Consider the following 22,797-nt stretch of genomic DNA (forward strand, 5'->3'; position numbering starts at 1 on the left):
GTATTGTTAGGTAAACAACAAGTGTAGACTTGGAAACTAGGGGGAGTAGAACTCGAAAGTTAAGCGTGCTCGGGCTGGAGTAGTGAGAGGATGGGTGACCTGCTGGGAAATTAGACGATTTGAAATGAGTGATTCATAATTGAGCAGTGAGCAGTGATGAGGGGTGATTAGAGATTAAATTGTCAAATAATTCAGAAATTTGAAAATAAGAAAAAAAACTCAACAATTTTTTTTCAAAAAATTCAGGAAAACAAAATTTCGAAAAAATTCCTTTAGTCCCGGTTGGTAAAAGGTGGAGCTCCAGACAGCGGCCACGTGGAGCTCCTTTAGTCCGAGTTCGTAAGAAAACCGGGACTAAAGGTTTGGGCTTTAGTCTCGACCCTTTAGTCCCAGTTCCAGAACCGGGACTAAAGGCCCTCTAAAACCGGGACTAATGGCCCGTTTTCTACTAGTGACACAATGTCAGCATGTTGTTGTGGGGTCTTACAAAATATTAAAAGTTAAAACATGTTTTTTAGATCATGTCATCTTTGTGTCGTTCATAGTTACAAGGAGAACGAAAAGACATGGCGAGACTTGCATGTGATGAAACTTGGAGAATCTTAAGTGGCCGATGTATTGGCCTTTGGCAATATGTGGCCAGTTCATGCCAATACTCAGCTTATTCTTCTTCTTCTTCTTTTTCCTCAGTTGTGGTTATTTGGTTCATTATGTTATTTAAAGAAGAACTTTAAAATTGCGTATCTCTGTGCACCACAATCGAAAAGCATTCAAGTGGAGCTCACTCCCTAATATATTATCTTGACGTCACCAGCGCCATCCAAAAGCATTGTTGCCTAGTGGACCGCCTAATAAAATAGAGCGGAAATGAACGAAACTAAGTGTTGTGACATTTGTTTTCATATTTTTCTCACAAATGGGAATGAGTATGAAATCCACGAAAGTGAATAAGGAAACAGATACTACCAAAAACAAATACAAAGAGAAAACAACACAGAGCGGATAGAAAATCAGATGTTCGCGGGAACAAAAAAACCATTGAACAATTAAGAAAATCACAAGAAAACTAGCAAACTATTTCAAATAATATTACTAGAACATCTTTCGGTGACTCCTAAGACGATGTCATAACTCGTAAACCAGCCGCAACACATGGAGGCTCCTGGACTTGGGGATTATGTTAGGTATTAGTATTGTCCTTTTGGCCACAGTATGAGTTTTGTTGAGTGTTGGATTGGGTCCTAATATAGCCATGGTAAAAAAATGAAACATTTCATATTCATGGAAACGAATATTGCATTTCCTTGGTTGTTCCATCAGAAAATGCCATTTCTTTATCGTTTCCACATAAGAAATTCCAATTTTTTTTTCATATTTTCTCTTTGTTACCCCTTTTTTTGGAGGAAATCCAAAAAGTTTTTGCTTTGTTTCCATCCTTAGACATCACTGACACCATTTGAAAGCACTATAGCCTAGTTGACCACCTAATATATTATCCTGATGCCACAGTCACAATCCAAAAGCACTATAGCCTAGTTGACCACCTAATTTATTATGATGTGGATCCAAATTTGTTTGCTCATATATTTCCTGGTCAAAGATCTAGAATTTGTTTAATATAATTTGTTTGTTCTCTATACACTAAAATGTGGAAATTTGGTTTATATTGTCCAGGTCAAAAATTGGCTTGTCAATGCATCTAGTTTGCCAACGTGGTTTTTTCGTATTAGATTTGAATGTCAAATTTTGAAATTTGTGCTTGCTCATGTTTTTGGCAAAAAATGATTGACTAACACTAGTAGAAAAACCCCCATTCGTCCCGGTTCGTGAGGGCCATTTGTCCCGGTTCACGAACCGGGACTAAAGGGTCGTTATTAAAGCCCTATCCCTTTAGTCCCGGTTCGCCCAGGAACCGGGACAGATGGGGTTCCACGTGGCCACTGCCGCTTGCCCGGGCAGGTGGGGCCTTTTGTCCCGGTTGGTGCCACCAATCGGGACCAAAAGGCTTCAACATGTCAGCATTTCAGGGGCTGGGTTTTTTGTTTTTTTTCTGAAGGGGGGGGGGTGGGGGGTTTTATAGGGTTAATTTAGGGGTTTCATATATTGTGTTAGCTAGCTAATAGAGAGAAGTGTCCTCTCTTATCTCCGTGCTTGGTCGACGCTACGTATAGAGAGGACTCGACACGCTAGCTAGCTAGTAAGCAAATGAAGGAAACTATTAAGTACAGAAGATCGTCATGAACATATACAGAGAGAAGTGATCGACCTCTCCTTCTCTCCGAGAGATTGGTCGAACAACAAGTTTTCGTATATCTTACCGATGACACTGGCTACATATATATATACAATGTGTAAGATCTCTTACAATACCCTAACATATGAACTCAACTTCCACATGCATGGTGGTATTCTCCGGCTTTATTGATGACGTGGTCAAGAAAGAATCCAGCCAATTCCTCTTGAATTGCTCGCATGCGATCTTGTGGTAGGAGTTCATTCCGCATCTCCCACATCTAATTTGAATAAGGGGGTCAATACATATATATGAATGAAACTCAACAGAAATGATGGTAATAAAATAAACTTGTGAATATTTTTGCTTACGCACTTCATATTGTCTTTTAGAGTAGCCCCACCTATTCTTGGCCGTCACATTGTAGATGAACTCGCAGACGTAGTATCCACAGTAATTATTCCCGGGTTCCTGCCACAAGCACTTTACGAGAAATAGAGGCCAATCAAACTGATAATGAAGCATTATAAATGGCATTGATGAAAGTAGCTAGAATCAACGGGAGATGCGCGGAACTAGCTAGCTAGTAGTACTTACTTTCGGGAATTTCCATCGCAGATCTCGCGGCAGTCCCGAAACTTGTGCGGTGAATACTCTCCAAGCACTGCGAGACAAAGAAAACAATTACTTGATATCATGAAATGAACAAAGTTGCCGATATGGTGTGATAATGATCGATTCAACTTACTTCTTGAGCATTTTAGACATGTCCGCATATTCCTTGCGATCTTTTCATCTCGAGTCTAAGACGCTTACTAGTCCCTGCTCAAGCTTAATCTCTAGGTGAATATAGTGGAAACTGCGCACGCATGCATATAACTCATCAGTTACATTAATTACTATAACCTCGAGTAATAATTAAGGGAAACCAAATATGCACAAGACAGTAACACTCACTTGAAGTTGTAAGGAAAGAGTATTGTATCTTTGTTTCGATTTATTACGAACGATCGTAGCAAGTTCTGCTCGGTTTCTTCGGCATGAAATTTAACCGTAAATTCATCTATGAGATTTGTGTTAATGAACCCAATATCATACATTTCAGCTTTTCTGCATTCGACAATCTTCAATCTGCATAATATAGTGAGGATAATTATATATACATGGAATGAAAGAGCTGAGCTCTATATAGAGACTTAATGACAGAAGTAGTACTTACAGACAGTAGCAAGTGACCGTTAATTTATCGAGGGCCTTTAGATTGAAAAACTGGAAGAACTCCTTAAATGGAACAGACAACTCCTCAATTCCAACGAGGTCGTGTTAATCCTCTTTAACTTTCAGCGTCAAAGTATCGATTTTATTCCTAGCTGATTGCGCCTTTCTACAGGTTTCCATGTACCAATCATGGAATCTTCGCATCATCGTTGTTAGAGTAGTTCCATCTTTGACGAGAGGCTTCCCGTACTCGTATTTGAATTTGTCCACCTCCATTATATCAAAATGTGCATCATCGTAATCTCCAGGATTGGTACCGGGCAAGACCCCCGGATGATTAGCGACGATATCGCTAGACACCTTGAGCGGGGGGCACGATTGGTTCGCTTGTTCGCCGAGCTGGGGAATTTTTTTCCCAGTTCTTCGTTCTTGTAACCTTTTGTCACTGCAAGTACTTCCCGACCGCTTCGCTTCCTTATATGTCTTTTCAGTAATGCGCTCATAGTGGGTTTGCGACGGAGACGGTGGTGGTCGCTGTAGGGCATCCAAAGTGCGCTTCGCTTTCACCGGATCTATCTTCTCCTCCGGAGGTGGATGTCTCTTAGCTCTTTGCGTTGCAAAGTAGTCCCTCACTTGGGCTTGACAGATCTCCTCGTTTTCCTTCTCGGTCATCTCGTATGGTAACTTCTCTGGAGTCTTGAGAGATGGACCGAATCTGTATTGCCTCCCGCCTGTACTGCTAGACGCCGGAGCAGGCCGAGCGGCTGCGGCTTTCTTCTTTAGTTGCTTACGAGGCGGAGGAGAAGGACTGCGACGTGCCGGAGCAGCCGGAGCGGCGGCGGGTCTCTTCCGCCCTTGCTGACGAGGCGGAGAAGGAGGAGGCTGGCTGGTCGGGCGCGCCGGCGCAGGCGGAGAAGGAGGCGGAGTGCCGCCACGTGCCGGAGAAGGAGGCGGAGTGCCCTGATCACTCGCCGGAGGAGCAGGCGGAGGAGGAGTGCCACCACGCGCCGGAGAAGGAGGCGGAGTGCCCTGATCACTCGCCGGAGAAGCAGGAGGAGGAGGAGGCGGAGTGCCCTGACTCACCGGAGGAGGAGGAGGAGGCGGAGGCGTCCAGTTCGGAAGGTTGATGAGCTCCTTCCTCCATAGGCATGGAGTCTTAAAAGCAGAACCCAGCCGAGTCTCCCCTTCACCGGTAGGGTGGTCAAGCACGAGCTCCTCAAATCCCTCCGTTATTTCTTCCACCGTCACCCTAGCATATCCTTCTGGAATTGGACAGCAGTGAAAAGTTGCGCCGGGTTCAGGAGGTCGAACAGAGCCGACAGCCGCCTTGACTTGGTACTTCTGCCATTGCGTCGTAAGGTGGCAATGTTGAGACTCCATGATAGCATCCACGGGGTAGCTAGCAGGAGCTGTGAAGACAGGCTCCAGCTGAAGCTGCTCGGTGGAAGCCACGCTGCTTCTCCGCTGAGATGGCGGGGTAGCTTCGGGGGTAGCTTCGGCGGGTCGCTTGCTTCGAACTGCATCTCGTTCCTCTAGCTTCTGTACCCTTGCGTGCAGCTCCTGCAGTTCGCTATGCTCCACCTTCCTCCTCCTCTCTTGGCATTTGTAACCGCCGGCGTCCGGAAACCCAGCCTTCCACGGAACGGAGCCTGGCATGCCTCGTGTCCGTCCAGGGTGCTCAGGATTCCCGAGGGCCATTGTGAGCTCGTCCTTCTCTCTGTCTAGAACGAACGTCCCTTCCAAAGATCAGCTTTCTGTCTATCTTCGACAAAAGAAACTTGAAGCTCTTCATCCTTAGGCTGATTCCATAGCTCTATGCTGATCGGGATCATGTCCCTAACAAGAACCCCGCACTGAGCAGTAAATGACTCCTTGGTCCGGAGGGGTTCAATCGGTTGGCCATCGCGCGCGATTGCTGTGATTGTGAACCTTTCATCTGATCGCAACTTTTTCTTCGGGCCTCGTCTCTTTACCGAAGTTGTGCTCGATCCGGAGGGCTAGAAATAAGAAGAAAGACGAGAGTTAATATGTGTAGATACCAAAACAATGAATGCATCAATTAGCTATAGTCAGCACAGGCTTAATTAATATATATACCTGGTCGGACTCTGTTCGGTCATCAGAGCCGTCATCACGGCCTCCTTCTTGCACCGGCATTTAGTCACCGGTCACGGTCTCCTCCGTTGTTCGAGGACCGTAGCCTGCTTCTTCACCCTCTCCTTCCAGACCATTGGTTTCGTTGAGATACGACATGACATCAGCTCCGGCTGCGATTATGTCCCCCAACACCCGTTCTGCTTCCTCGTCTCGGCCGTGCACCATATTTTCTACAAATATTACAACATGGCAATTATTATACAAACATGACAAATGTATATATTAGTGGCAAACGTAGACCTAGCTATAGCTATTCACAACAAGGAATTGTATTAATTAATGGCCTCGACGCTTCTCTAGGGTTTGGGGTGGCCTCGACAACGCTTAAAGGGTTCGGGTGGCCTCGACGACAATGCTCTTTTAACTTTGTAAAGGAGGAGGTATATCGACAACGACGACATACATACATGGAAAAAATGTTATCGGGGAGGGGGTTGTAACATCCCAAAATTCTAAATTTTGAATGTTATATTAAATAGATAATCTTGATTGTTTGTTTGATTGTGATGTGGTTGCTTGTGTGAAATTAAGTGAAACATGAAACTTTTTTTAAAAGTTAAATGAGAGGGAATAAAATGAGTTTCCCAAAACTTTCATTTTGTTTTTATGATCTCCATGAATTCAAATTCTTTTCAAATACAAAACTCTGGAGAGAAGATGATATGACTTCTTCCATTTAATTAAATGAAAAAGGGTTTTGAAAAGATTTGAATTTCATTTGAAAATATTTTTTCAATTCAGAAACTTTAAGCAACTCAATGATTTTTATGAGAGAAGATAAAATGAATTCTTCAAAACATATGAAATATGAGTTGAAAGTTTCAAAGAATTCAAATTTAAAGCCCCTTTGAAATTATTTTCAATTTGGAGGTATTTGGGTTTTATTAAAATTATTTTTCTCCAAAAATAAAATATATGGAAATTAGGGTAAAATGATTCCCTACATTATAAAAATGGAGAGAAATAAATTTGAAATCATTTTAGTATTTTCAAAATGATTTTTATGAGGTTTTATCGCAACAGACGCACTGTTTGCTTTATTCGAATTTGTGTGGAATTTATTTGACTCTACGAAAATGTCAGTTTGTAAAAAATCTTTTTATGAAAATTTTGATATCCAATATGCCTATAAATTTTATTTTCATTTTCATTATTCGGTTTTTCCCTTTTTGTTTCCATTAAAAAAACTGCATGTGCGGCCTATAATTATCCGTCGCCCGCGTGCGCATCATAGTCAGCAGGCTGGCCCTTAACTATATTATTTTTATTTTTCGGTTATGCTTGAGGATTTTTTTATTTTCAAAAATATTTTCTTTTCTTAAAAAAAATAAAGAAAGGTGCACGCGTGGCCGGCCGAAGTAAAAGGCCCATTGGGTGCCTTTTTCTTTCTTTTCTCCTCTTTTCATATATGTTTAGTCCCACATTGACTAGCCTTTGACCCCTATGCTTCTATTCCACCTTTAAATATAGACCCATAGAGCCTCTAAAAATCATCTAATTCGGGTTAAATCAATATTTTGGTTTGACTAGTTCTCAAAAATAAATATTATTTCTCCTCTCCGGCGAAAATTTTAGAAGTTGTCTTCTCTCTTTGAAGTCATCTTTTCTCTATCTAATAGGTACCTTTCTTCGTATTTTTTTATATATACTTCCATAGCTTATTATATTTAGACTAGTATACGGTAGAATAATTAGATTTTAAATTAGTCCATGTATTTACATTTTAAGACTAGAATTTCTTTTAGCCATAGTCCTTTTTCTTTCGTAAAATAGCTTGGCCCTGATTTTTTAAATAGCCATAACTTTTTACTCGTTCGTCTAAATTAGACGAAACCAACGCCAATATTTTCGTCTTGATTCCACCTATCTAATGAATCTATCAAATAAACTTTTTACAACTTTCAAATTTCAAAATTTGTTCAGATTCATACTCAAACTTCTTTTGATCATATCTTTTTATCCGTACCTCCGTTTTCGTTGAAATCAACGCCTAAATCTTCGTAACGATCCCCTCTGTCCAGTAAACCAACTTGAACATGTTTTTGTCAATTTAAAATTTGAGTTTAGTTCAGATTAATATTCGATCTTGTTTCGTTTGTTTCTTGAGTTTTGTAACTCCGTTTGAGTTGATTCTTTTTGCAAATCGTAGCTAATCACATGTACCTAATGTTAAGACCAAATCCACATAAATATAATGATGTTAAAATTTGTTTTCTGTTTAGATTCGTTATTTGCTTGTTTCTGAGTTTTATTTGGATCTTTCCTCGATTTCCCTTTGCATCTTTTGCTTGAGTGCTTATGTATGTAATTGCTTGCTCACGATAGATTGAACAAAGTGTGACGAGTAGAACTATCAGGAATTATGAGTGCAAAGGATCTTGATCAACAGTACAAGGCAAGTTCACACTTTGATCATATCCTTTTATTACCCAGTTTTTATGCATTAGTTTCAACCCTCAAACATTGCATGAGTAGGTTTGATAACATGTGGGTACTGGGAAGTAGTTGATGAGGTAGGAACCTATTGTCTTATATTCAAACCCTTGGTTGTTACTACGTTATGCTTATACTGCTATGCTATGCTCATAGACGTGGATTGGTTTTGAGAGAATTCATTAAAGATGTGAGATTTATTGTTAATTTAAGGTTTAACTTAAGGTGGCTACTTTAACACAAATCTGGGTGGATTGGTTGGGGCACCCTGGAGCACCCGGTGGTTTGCCAGGGCACCTGGAGAACCCAGTGCTTGCCCAAGGGGATCCCGGAGTATCCGTGTGATCACCCTATGGAATGCCACCCAGGCTCAAAGGGATCATAAGATTATTCATGCTAAAAATTTCTGTGTGCAGCCACAAGCTATTATGGGCTCTAGCATAGTTGAGTATGTTGCATGACCTGTTTCAGTGGTGGGATAGCAGATGTAGGGGAAAGTAGGTGTAACTGTCCACCCAGAGTAAAGAGTTAATGTTTCTGAAATACTGTGTCTCGGTCATCTGTTTCTCAAACATCATGAAGTGTGAGAAATTCAATGGAGGAGATCGAGTCTTGTGGGGAAAAGTGCGCAAACCTCTGCAGAGTGTACGAACTATTCATGAATAGCCGTGTCCCCGGTTATGGACATCTTGAGTATCTGGTACTTGAATTATTGATTTGATCTCATCACTCTATTTAATGAAATTGTTGAGTTATAATTATTACTTTGGGTTTGAGTTGGAGGAACCTTCTCAATATTTTCAACCAACTTGGTAGTTAAATAAAATTTATTCCTTTGTTGTAGGGAAAAATTGGCTTTATGCAAAAATTTATCTTAGAGCCTCCACCAGCCAAATATGCATGTAGTGATAGCTATTATTCATCATTATCCTATGGTGTGAATTTGCCAGTACATTCAATGTACTAACCTACATGGCTGCAACGTCTCATGTTGCAGGAATCTTACGACGAGTAAGTGATACGTTAGGGTTATGATGTCTACACTCAACTTTGCCGTTGGTGTTGTTGGGAACTCCACAACCTTGTTGTTACTTCCGCTATATGAATTGAGGTAATAATATTTACGTTACTTTATACATGTGATTTACCTCTGTTATAAATCCTCGAGTACTGTGTGTGTCAGCATACCGATCCAGGGATGACACTTAAGCACAGAGACTTGACCGTCTGAGGTGGGGTCGCTACAAGATGGTATCAGAGCACATGTTGACTGTAGGACGTGACCCTAGAGACTGGCAAGCCCATAGGAAAGATTTTGTCTAAAAACTTTATTTTCAAAAAGATCTTTTACCTCTCTTCTTTTATGAGATTTATGAAATATTTCGTTTTAGTTAGACCATACCCCTTTCCCCTTTTGACCACATGAAGATGCGACTGATGAGACCACTCCAAGAAGTACAAGATACCGGACAACTAAGGCCACTTCGGAATGAAGAAGATTTTACCGTGCATTATAGTAATGGAAACTAGAACGGTTGAAGACTCCGAAGACTAGGAGAATTTGAAGGCTCTGTAGAATTTCCAGATTGGTATGACCTAGGAAGGCTACCCTTATGGAACTTGTTGGACTATTAAAGTTGTCAATATCCGAGATGATGGTGTGTCGGAGAAAGACCGGAACATGGAACGTTAAAACTTAAGGTTCTTGTCAAGAAAGCCCCATGGCTGGAGATATGAACTATGGAATGATAGCTCATGGCAATGACAAGGAAAGAAACACGGTTATCCATGATGCTATCGCCCACTTGTGCCATACTGAGTTAAGCATACATTTCATCGGAAGGATTGGATGGTAGAAGGCTAATGCCTATTGCCTTGACTAACGAGCGAAAGACGAAGTTTTAACCTTAGCTGGTGTATCACCAGAATCTGGAGTATTACATCAAGAAGTTTAAGATGGACCCTCAGGAATCCGTATTTGACAAGGAAGCATTTCGTGAAGAACTCAGGACCCAAAAGCTAAAAGTAGGCAAGCTGGAGAAGCAAAACCTATAGATACCGGAGATTCGTCAGGAAACGAAGGACAGTAGGACCATGGTTCATGCCAAGGATGTTGAAACCCAGAAGTTTGGAGCGCAACTTCAGAATATTAAAGGACGTCACGAGAGACTTCGCGTCAACCGAGATGATCTGGCAGAAGAACTTGAGGAGGACCAGCACGATCGGAAGAAGCCATCGGAGACATGATCAAGACTTGAAGAGTTTGCGACTTTAAAGATTTATTGACCGTTAGAAGACCAAACCCCTGTTATATACTTACATTAGATGCGACGATTGTGAGCTGTCTTTTGTTTGATGTTTTTCCGACAGCCACAAAATAAAATGCCTTTTCAAAACTATTGTTTGTATTGTGTGTATCCCTCCCTATCTCTCTTATCTCACCCCCAAAACCCCTGGACCCAATAGAGGATGAATGGAGATAAGCTCATATTATCTGGACCGATGACTCAATTGGACATGGACCGATGGATTCGGAACATGGAAGCATATGGAGAATAACCCTATAGTCGGAAAGGATATGACCCAGCATGCTCTTCAGTGCTTTGGAAGAGGTGCTGCTACTTGGTGGAGGATGTACCAAACCATCAATGGATGGCAAGGAGTAACCACTTGGAAAGAATTTAAGTTGACTTTGCCAAAGTCTCGGTTTGTGTCCCAGAAATTGGAGCATTATGGAAATGATATGACGAAACCTTGTGCATGCAAGCTCTGTGGAGAAATAGGACAGACCATAAAGAACACAAGGATGAATGTCCACATTGCAAAGAAAGTCACCTAGCTGAAGAATGCCCAACTAGGCAGATTACTTGTTTCTTGTGTGAAGGAACTACCCACTACCTTGCTCAGTGTCACATTTACCCCATGGTACAAAGAACCATTCAGCACAAGAAGGAAGCGATGAAAGGAGCCCTCATGGAAATTTTAGAAGAACCTGTGATGAAGGAAGAGGTGGAGGACACACCCGAAGAAGACCCAATTAAACCCTGCACCAAGTCATGCTATTCATGTGGAGAAGAAGGACACATCTCCCAAAATTGTCTGAATGGGGATCTAGTAGAATTCCCGACAGAGGAAGTAGAGTATGACCCACAGGAAATAGAAGCTCTGATTGGAATAGAAAAGTCCAGGAAGAGAAATAGATTGGATTCCAAGGACCCGAGTCATATCACCTGTTTCAGGTGCAAGGAGTCAGGGCACTCCTTCAGCTATTGCCCAAAGAGAAAGCCGAGGACCCAAGAAGGCTATGTAATCACCAGGAAACCTCGAGACTTGTCATAAGTAATATGTTTCGTTGTAATGAAGTAGGGCACTTTGCCAGAGATTGTCCCAATAAGAAGGAGTCTTGTGCTAAATAGTTGAGTTTGCAATAAGGAAATATAGTAGCAGTAGTGTTGAGTTGAGGTATGTAATGGAAATGCAGGAGGTTGTAATAATTTGAGAATCAATAAAGTTACTGTCGTTGGTACTGATTTGGATTTTATGAGTAGTTGCTCCATGGAGAAAGATTTTGACCATTTTCGAGGATATGAGAAATATGGTCTATGGATGAATTTGTGCATTTCAAGGGTGGTAGTACCCTGTGAGGACCCTTGACCCCTAGATAAGATAATGATATTCCATGAAGTGGACTACGAACAAAATAAGTACGAGTTCTATCTTGATATGTGGGATACCCCAAGAGGGATGAAGTACTATTGGATATAAAGGAGGTACAATGTTGGTAATATTGAGCAATTGTAACTCCATGATGAGTTTGAGTAATCACGTCTTAGTTTAGTACCAACAGAAGGAAGGGAGACAGTAGAATCGGATGGATTTAAGAATGCTAGGAAGCTGGATGTTGGAATAATGATCAGTTGCCCCAATGATGAGTTCAAGGTTTACAAGTGATGAGATGGGCCATAACCCACAGGCTTTAGGACCTGCCAAGAAGCAAGCACACTCTTGCTGAAGGAAAAACCCTGGAAGAAGTTACGACTTTAACAACAGACGATCTTATAGGTGTAACGAAAAACCTGAGAGTTGTGAAGGAACGATAGATGTTTGTTTGGCTTGCAGAATTCATGGATTTATCCGAACTTGGTTCGTCGACAAGAGAAATTCTGCAATGCTTGTGAGGAAGACCGAGTGTTAGAATGCGAGATTCGCTAAACCATATACAAGGTAATGATTTGGGTGCGGGATGGACTGATCACCATACCGACTTACTCTTATTATTCGCCTCTGTTGTATGGGATGGTAAATCTGAGTGACCTGCCCATAGTAGAGAGACGACGGTGAAAACCTTGTTGAACCTTAGAATGATATGACAAGTTTTCCCTTGTACAAGGCAGCTGTTGCCAATCGTAGGTCATATGGTGAGAAATGAAGCCCAGACCCATCTCCTACAGAGAAACCATAAATTGTTGACCGCCATGAGATATCGATAGTTGTTTAGTATTGGCGCCAGGCCTGTCAGCTAAGAAGACCCGGTCACGGAAGAACCTTACCAAGATAAAAGGATAGAAGAATTGAGGAAAAAGGTTATGCCACTATCGAAAGAGCCCAGAGAAGGAATTATCCTGAAGATCTGAGAAGATCGACACTGTCAACAATAAGGATGGAGTATATGAGTTTTGATAGAACCGTAACCATGTTTCTAAGGGTGGTAGCACCCCAGGCCCTCTGTGACGATCAATGGTTTTTGAGGAGACCCTCGAACCCAACCTAATTCTTGCTAGCCTCTCCGAATCTCGAGGACGAGATTCATTTTAAGGGTGGTAGGTTTGTAACATCCCAAAATTCTAAATTTTGTAATGTTATATTAAATAGATAGTCTTGATTGTTTGTTTGATTGTGGTGTGGTTGCTTGTGTGAAATTAAGTGTAACATGAAACTTTTTTTTGAAAGTTAAATGAGAGGGAATAAAATGACTTTCCCAAAACTTTCATTTTGCTTTTATGATCTCCATGAATTCAAATTCTTTTCAAATACAAAACTCTAGAGAGAAGATGATATGACTTCTTCCATTTAATTAAATGAAAAAGGGTTTTGAAAAGATTTGAATTTTATTTGGAAATATTTTTTCAATTCAGAAACTTTAAGCAACTCAATGATTTTCATGAGAGAAGATAAAATGACTTCTTCAAAACATATGAAATATGAGTTGAAAGTTTCAAAGAATTCAAATTTAAAGCCCCTTTGAAATTATTTTCAATTTGGAGTTATTTGGGTTTTATTCAAATTATTTTTCTCCAAAAATAAAATATATGGAAATTAGCGTAAAATGATTCCCTACATTATAAAAATGGAGAGAACTAAATTTGAAATCATTTTAGTATTTTTAAAATGATTTTTATGAGGTTTAATCGCAACAGTCGCACTGTTTGCTTTATTGGAATTTGTGTGGAATTTATTTGACTCTAGGAAAATGTTCAAGTTGTATAAAATCTTTTTCTGAAATTTTGATATCCAATATGCCTATATAAAGTTCTATTTTCATTTTCATTATTCGGTTTTTCCTTTTCTGTTTTGATTAAAAAAAACTGCATGTGCGGCCTATAATTATCCATCGCCCGCGTGCGCATCATAGTCAGCAGGCTGGCCCTTAACTATATTATTTTTATTTTTCGGTTATGCTTGAGGAATTATTATTATTGTTTTCAAAAATATTTTCTTTTCTTAAAAAAATCAAAAATAAATAAATTAAAAAAGGTAGACGCGCGGCCGGCCGAACTAAAAGGCCCATAGGGTGCTTTTTCTTTCTTTTCTCCTCCTTTCGTATATGTTTAGTCCCACATTGACTAGCCTTTGACCCCCTATGCTTCTCTTCCACTTTTAAATATAGACCCATAGAGCCTTCAGAAATCATCTAATTCGGGTTAAATTAATATTTTGGTTTGACTAGTTCTCAAAAATAAATATTATTTCTCCTCTCCGGCGAAAATTTTAGAAGTTGTCTCCTCTCTTCGAAGTCATCTTTTCTCTATCTAATAGGTACCTTTCTTCATATTTTTTTATATATACTTCCATAGCTTATTATATTTAGACTAGTATACGGTAGAATAATTAGATTTTAAATTAGTCCATGTATTTACATTTTAAGACTAGAATTTCTTTTAGCCATAGTCCTTTTTCTTTCGTAAAATAGCTTGGCCCTGATTTTTTAAATAGCCATAACTTTTTACTCGTTCGTCTAAATTAGACGAAACCAACGCCAATATTTTCGTCTTGATTCCACCTATCTAATAAATCTATCAAATAAACTTTTTACAACTTTCAAATTTCAAAATTTGTTCAGATTCATACTCAAACTTCTTTTGATCATATCTTTTTATCCGTACCTCCATTTTCGTTGAAATCAACGCCTAAATATTCGTAACGGTCCCCTCTGTTCAGTAAACCAACTTGAACATGTTTTTGACAATTTAAAATTTGAGTTTAGTTCAGATTAATATTCGATCTTGTTTCGTCTGTTTCTTGAGTTTTGTAACTCCGTTTGAGTTGATTCTTTTTGCAAATCGTAGCTAATCACATGTACCTAATGTTAAGACCAAATCCACATAAATATAATGATGTTAAAATTTGTTTTTTGTTTAGATTCGTTATTTGCTTGTTTCTGAGTTTATTTGGATCTTTCCTCGATTTCCCTTTGCATCTTTTGCTTGAGTGCTTATGTATGTAATTGCTTGCTCATGATAGATTGAACAAAGTGTGACGAGTAGAACTATCAGGAATTGTGAGTGCAAAGGATCTTGATCAACAGTACAAGGCAAGTTCACACTTTGATCATATCCTTTTATTTCCCAGTTTTTATGCATTAGTTTCAACCCTCAAACATTGCATGAGTAGGTTTGATAACATGTGGGTACTGGGAAGTAGTTGATGAGGTAGGAACCTATTGTCTTATATTCAAACCCTTGGGTGTTACTACGTTATGCTTATACTGCTATGCTATGCTCGTAGACGTGGATTGGTTTTGAGAGAATTCATGAAAGATGTGAGAGTTATTGTTAATTTAAGGTTTAACTTAAGGTGGCTACTTTAACACACATCTGGGTGGATTGGTTGGGGCACCCTGGAGCACCCGGTGGTTTGCCAGGGCACCTGGAGAACCCAGTGCTTGCCCAAGGGGATCCCGGAGTACCCGTGTGATCACCCTATGGAATGCCACCCAGGCTCAAAGGGATCATAAGATTTTTCATGCTAAAAATTTCCGTGTGCAGCCACAAGCTATTATGGGCTCTAGCATAGTTGAGTATGTTGCATGACCTCTTTCAGTGGTGGGATAGAAGATGTAGGGGAAAGTAGGTGTAACTATCCACCCAGAGTAAAGAGTTAATGTTTTTGAAATACTGTGTCTCGGTCATCTGTTTCTCAAACATCATGAAGTGTGAGAAATTCAACGGAGGAGATCGAGTCTTGTGGGGAAAAGTGTGCAAACCTCTGCAGAGTGTACGAACTATTCATGAATAGCCGTGTCCCCGGTTATGGACATCTTGAGTATCTGGTACTTGAATTATTGATTTGATCTCATCACTCTATTTAATGAAATTGTTGAGTTATAATTATTACTTTGGGTTTGAGTTGGAGGAACCTTCTCAATATTTTCAACCAACTTGGTAGTTAAATAAAATTTATTCCTTTGTTGTAGGAAAAAATTAGCTTTATGCAAAAATTTATCTTAGAGCCTCCACCAGCCAAATATGCATGTAGTGATAGCTATTATTCATCATTATCCTATGGTGTGAATTTGCCAGTACATTCAATGTACTGACCTACATGGCTGCAACGTCTCATGTTGCAGGTATCTTACGACGAGTAAGTGATACGTTAGGGTTACGATGTCTACACTCAACTTTGCCGTTGGTGTTGTTGGGAACTCCACAACCTTGTTGTTACTTCCGCTATATGAATTGAGGTAATAGTATTTACGTTACTTTATACATGTGACTTACCTCTGTTATAAATCCTTGAGTACTGTGTGTGTCAGTATACCGATCCTGGGATGACACTTAAGCACAGAGACTTGGCCGTCTGAGGTCGGGTCGCTACAGGGGTATATCGACCCCCCCTCATGTCGAAGTTATCGGGGAGGGGGTATCGACCCCCCCCTCATGTTGAATATATGTTGGATTCCCGAGGGAGTTAGGAACCGGAGGGGGACTCCTCCACCCTCATGTCTGATGATTTTTTACTCCCTCTCTCCCATGAAACATTCATCGAACAAACTTAATACGAGTTTTAACAGAAAACATTCATCGAACAAAATTACAACAGAAAAAATTGACCAAGTTTTCATATATCATCATCATCATCTACTAAAAAAAATCGACACCCTCATTCCCGATAAAAAAAGAAGAAGAAAAAAAAGAGGAGAAGAAGAAGGAATAGAGGAGTAGAAGAAAAAATAGATTTCCACTCCTCATTCCTTCTTGTTCTCCTCTTTTTTTTCTTGCTCTTCTTATTTTTTTCGACGTCCCCCCTCATGTCATGTCCGACGTCCCCCCTCATGTAATGTCTGACGTCCCCCCTTGACACGTCTCCAACGTATCTATAATTTTTGATTGTTCCATGCTATTATATTACCTATTTTGGATGTTTATGGGCTTTACTTTACACTTTTATATCATTTTTTGGGACTAACCTACTAACCGGAGGCCCAGCCCGTATTGCTGTTTTTTTACCTATTTTAGTATTTCAAAGAAAAGGAATATCAAAAGGAGTCCAAACGGAATGAAACCTTCGGGAGCGTGATTTTTGGAACGAACGTGATCCAGAGGACTTGGAGTGCACGTCAAGAAGCAATCGAGGAGGCCACGAGGGTGGAGGGCGCGCCCTTCCCTGGTGGGTGCGCCCCTGTCTCGTGGGCCCCTCGGGCGTCCACCGACCTACTTCTTCCTCCTATATATACCCACGTACCCCGAAACCATCCGAGGCGACCAAGAAAAACTATTTCCACCACCGTAACCTTCTGTATCCGTGAGATCCCATCTTGGAGCCTTCGCCGGCGCTCCGCCGGAGGGGGAATCGACCACGGAGGGCTTCTACATCAACACCATAGCCCATCCGATGAGTTGTGAGTAGTTTACCACAGACCTTCGGGTCCATAGTTATTAGCTAGATGGCTTCTTCTCTCTTGGAATCTGAATACAAAGTTCTCCTCGATCTTCTTGGAGATCTATTCGATGTAACTCTTTTTGCGGTGTGTTTGTCGAGATCCGATGAATTGTGGGTTTATGATGAAGTTTATCTATGAGAAATATTTGAATCTCCTCTGAATTCTTTTATGTGTGATTAAGTTATCTTTGCAAGTCTCTTCGAATTATCAGTTTGGTTTGGCCTACTAGATTGACCTTTCTTGCAATGGGAGAAGCGCTTAGCTATGGGTTCAATCTTGCGGTGTCCTTTCCCAGGGACAGCAGGGGCAGCAAGGCACGTATTGTATTGTTGCCATCGAGGATAAAAAGATGGGGTTTATATCAGATTGCATGAGTTTATCCCTCTACATCATGTCATCTTTCTTAATGCGTTACTCTGTTCTTTATGAACTTAATACTCTAGATGCATGCAGGATAGCGGTCGATGTGTGGAGTAATAGTAGTAGATGCAGGCAGGAGTAGGTCTACTTGTCACGGACGTGATGCCTATACACATGATCATGCCTAGATAATCTCATAATTATTCGCTTTTCTATCAATTGCTCAACAGTAATTTGTTCACCCACCGTAATACTTAAGCTATCTTGAGAGAAGCCACTAGTGAAACCTATGGCCCCCGGGTCTATCTTTTATCATATAAGTTTGCCATTTACTTTTATTTGCATATTTTACTTTTCCAATCTATATTATAAAATACCAAAAATATATTTATCTTATCATATTATCTCTATCAGATCTCACTTTCGCAAGTGGCCGTGAAGGGATTGACAACCCCTTTATTGCGTTGGTTGCGAGTTGTTTGTTTGTTTGTGTAGGTGTATGGGACTTTTTGGGGAGTCTCCTACTGGATTGATACCTTGGTTCTCAAAAACTGAGGGAAATACTTACGCTACTATTGCTGCATCACTCTTTCCTCTTCCAGGAAAACCAACACAAGCTCAAGACGTAGCAAGAAGGATTTCTGGCGCCGTTGCCGGGGAGGCTTCCATCAATTCAAGTCAAGTCAAGATTCGATCTCCCGCCAACGTGCGATTTCTGGCGCTGTTGGAGGTCTTTGCTCAAGTCAAGACATACCAAGTACCCATCACAAACTCATCTCCCTCGCATTTACATTATTTGCCATTTGCCTCTCGTTTTCCTCTCCCCCGCTTCACCCTTGCCGTTTTATTCGCCCTCTCTTTCCCAATCTCCTCTCTCGTTCGCTTGCCTTCTTCCTCCTCGCGTTTGTTTGCTATTATGTATGAAATTGGGGAGACTATCGTCAATATGGACGATAATGATAACATGGAAAATTCTGATGCTCTTGCTGAAGAACCCCCTATCTTGCATACTAAAAAGTTTCGAATCAGTAGTGGTAATATTATTGGAAAAGGGGTTGTTCAAGATTTCTTTACTTGTGCCGGTGCTTTACCTTCTATGGGTAGCTCTATCTTGCATAGAACTAGTAGTCTTGCAGATGCTATTGCCATGCTTATGAACTTGAAAGACAATTTATGCACATGCATCCTTGCATACAAAGAATTTTCCTAGAATTTTCTAATATTGAGCATTCTTCTGTTAAGCGCGCAGCTACTATCTTTTTGGCGCATGAGTTTAGATTTATAATAAAAGAAGCCAAAGAAATCTTCGCGCACTATAGGGTGGACGCCGGTCGTCCTCCCATAGAGGTGATCCTCTTTGATCAAGAGGAAATTATGCGTTTTCAATCTTTGGACTATGTTGCTTTTAATGAGAACCTTAGAAAAAAGGTCCCTACTAATGTTCAAGTTGATAGAATTTCCGAACTTAATAATAATTTTGCTATTCGAAACAATGAGTTAGGATATTCTCTTGAGTATAGGCTTATGAAGTTCTGCCAAAAGAATGCTTATAATGATGAATTGGTTGTGCAATATGAAGGGCCGAAGGAGGAACCTGTACCTCCTGAGATTGATCTTGGGGACTTTTGTCCCATTAAATTTAGCACTTTTGAGTACTTTAGCTTGCCTCAAAGAAAACTTGCTGCGGAACGTAGAGAATATGAGATGAGATTTCGTGATCTATCTTATTATTATGGCACTACTTAGATCTATCTTCGCTTTTATGCCTAGCTAGGGGCGTTAAACGATAGCGCTAGTTGGGAGGCAACCCAATTTTCTCTGTGTTTTTTGTTTTTGTTTCTGTTTAGTAATAATTTATCATCTACCTTCTGTTTAGATGTGTTTTTATGTTTTAATTAGTGTTTGTGCCAAGTAGAACCTATAGGATTTCCTTGGATGATAACTATTTGATCTTGCTGAAAATTCCAGAAACTTTCTGTTCACGAAAACAATTGTTTAAAATCACTAGAACGTGATAAAATATTGATTCCAATTTCAGTAGATCATAAACAAATTATCTAGTTCGTCCTATTTTGGTAGAATTTTTCGAGTTCCAGAAGTTTGCGTTAGTTACAGATTACTACAGACTGTTCTGTTTTTGACAGATTCTGTTTTCCGTGTGTTGTTTGCTTATTTTGATGCATATATGGCTAGTAAAATAGTTTATAACCATAGAGAAGTTGGAATACAGTAGGTTTAACTCCAATATAATAAATAATGAGTTCATTACAGTACCTTCAAGTGGTGTTTTGTTTTCTTTCGCTAACGGAGCTTACGAGATTTCTGTCGAGTTTTGTGTTGTGAAGTTTTCAAGTTTTGGGTAAAGATTTGATAGACTATGGAATAAGGAGTGGCAAGAGCATAAGCTTGGGGATGCCCATGGCACCCCAAGATAATCAAGAATAGCCAAAAGCCTAAGCTTGGGGATGCCCCGGGAAGGCATCCCCTCTTTCTTCTTCGATTATCGGTAACTTTACTTGGAGCTATATTTTTATTCACCACATGATATGTGTTTTGCTTGGAGCGTCTTGTATGATATTAGTCTTTGCTTTTTAGTTTGCCACAATCATCCTTGCTGTACACACCTTTTGGGAGAAACCCACATGCTTAGAATTTATTAGAATACTCTATGAACTTCACTTATATCTTTTGAGCTAAATAGTTTTTGCTCCAGTGCTTCACTTATATTTTTTTAGAGCACGGCGGTGGTTTAATTTTGTAGAAATTGTTAGTCTCTCATGCTTCACTTATATTATTTTGAGAGTCTTTTAGAACAACATGATATTTTCTATGGTTATAAAATTGGTCCTAGAATGGTAGGCATCCAAGTTGGGTATAATAAAAACTATCATAGAAAGTGAATTGGATGCTATGATCAATTTGATACTTGATAATTGTTTTGAGATATGGAGGTAGTGATATTAGAGTCATGCTAGTTGGGTGATTATGAATTCAAAGAATACTTGTGTTGAAGTTTGTGATTCCCGTAGCATGCACGTATGGTGAACCGCTTTGTGATGAAGTCGGAGCATAATTTATTTATTGATTGTCTTCCTTATGAGTGGAGGTCGGGGACGAGCGATGGTCTTCTCCTACCAATCTATCCCCCTAGGAGCATGCGCGTAGTGCTTTGTTTTTGATGACTTGTAGATTTTCTGCAATAAGTATATGAGTTCTTTTGACTAATGTTGAGTCCATGGATTATACGCACTCTCAGCCTTCCACCATTGCTAGCCTCTCTTGTGCCGTGCAACTTTCGCCGGTACCATACACCCACCATAGACCTCCCTCAAAATAGCCACCATACCTACCTATTATGGCATTTCCATAGCCATTCCGAGATATATTTCCATGCAACTTTCCACCGTTCCGTTTATATGACACGCATCATCATTGTCATATTGCTCTTTGCATGATCATGTAGTTGGCATCGTATTAGTGGCAAAGCCACCTCCATAATTTTCATACATGTCACTCTTGATTCATTGCATATCCCCGGTACACCGCCGGCGGCATTCATATAGAGTCATATCTTGTTCTAAGTATTGAGTTGTAAATAAATAAAAGTGTGATGATCTTCATTATCAGAGCATTGTCCCAGTGAGGAAAGGATGATGGAGACTATGATTCCCCCACAAGTCAGGATGAGACTTCGGACTAAAAATATATATAAAAAAAGAGAGAGAAATGCCAAATAAAAAAAGGGAAGGCCAAATAAAATAAAAAAATGAGAGAAAAGAGAGAAGGGACAATGCTACTATCCTTTTTACCACACTTGTGCTTCAAAGTAGCACCATGATCTTCATGATAGAGAGTCTCCTATGTTGTCACTTTCTTATACTAGTGGGAATTTTCATTATAGAACTTGGCTTGTATATTCCAATGATGGGCTTCCTCAAAATGCCCTAGGTCTTCGTGAGCAAGCGAGTTGGATGCACACCCACTTAGTTTCTTTTGTTGAGCTTTCATACATTTATAGCTCTAGTGCATCCGTTGCATGGTAATCCCTACTCACTTACATTGATATCTATTAGTGGGCATCTCCATAGCCTGTTGATACGCCTAGTTGATGTGAGACTATCTTTTTTTTTTTCCTTCTCCACAACCACCATTCTATTCCATATAAGTGCTATGTCCATGGCTCACGCTCATGTATTGCGTGAAAGGTTGAAAAATTTGAGATTACTAAAGTATGAAACAATTGCTTGGCTTGTCATCGGGGTTGTGCATGATTAAATACTTTGTGTGATGAAGATAGAACATAGCCAGACTATATGATTTTGTAGAGATAACTTTCTTTAACCATGCTATTTTGAGAAGACATGATTACTTTGATTAGTATGCTTGAAGTATCACTATTTCTTATGTCAATATGAACTTTTATTTTGAATCATTTGGATCTGAACATTCATGCCACAATAAATAAAATTACATTGAGAATTATGCTAGGTAGCATTCCACATCAAAAATTTCGTTTTTATCATTTACCTACTCGAGGAAGAGCAGGAATTAAGCTTGGGGATGCTTGATACGTCTCCAACGTATCTATAATTTTTGATTGTTCCATGCTATTATATTACCTGTTTTGGATGTTTATGGGATTTACTTTACACTTTTATATCATTTTTTGGGACTAACCTACTAACCGGAGGCCCAGCCCGTATTGCTGTTTTTTACCTATTTCAGTATTTCGAAGAAAAGGAATATCAAACGGAGTCCAAACGGAATGAAACCTTCAGGAGCGTGATTTTTGGAACGAACGTGATCCAGAGGACTTGGAGTGCACGTCAAGACGCAATCGAGGAGGCCACGAGGGTGGAGGGCGCGCCCCCTGTCTCGTGGGCCCCTCGGGCGTCCACCGACCTACTTCTTCCTCCTATATATACCCACGTACCCCGAAACCACCCGAGGCGACCACGAAAAACTATTTCCACCACCGTAACCTTCTGTATCCGTGAGATCCCATCTTGGAGCCTTCGCCGGCGCTCCGCCGGAGGGGGAATCGACCACGGAGGGCTTCTACATCAACACCATAGCCCATCCGATGAGTTGTGAGTAGTTTACCATAGACCTTCGGGTCCATAGTTATTAGCTAGATGGCTTCTTCTCTCTTGGAATCTGAATACAAAGTTCTCCTCGATCTTCTTGGAGATCTATTCGATGTAACTCTTTTTGCGGTGTGTTTGTCGAGATCCGA

The sequence above is a fragment of the Triticum aestivum genome, chromosome 7D, assembly GCF_018294505.1.
Source record: "Triticum aestivum cultivar Chinese Spring chromosome 7D, IWGSC CS RefSeq v2.1, whole genome shotgun sequence".
NCBI lineage: Eukaryota > Viridiplantae > Streptophyta > Magnoliopsida > Poales > Poaceae > Triticum > Triticum aestivum.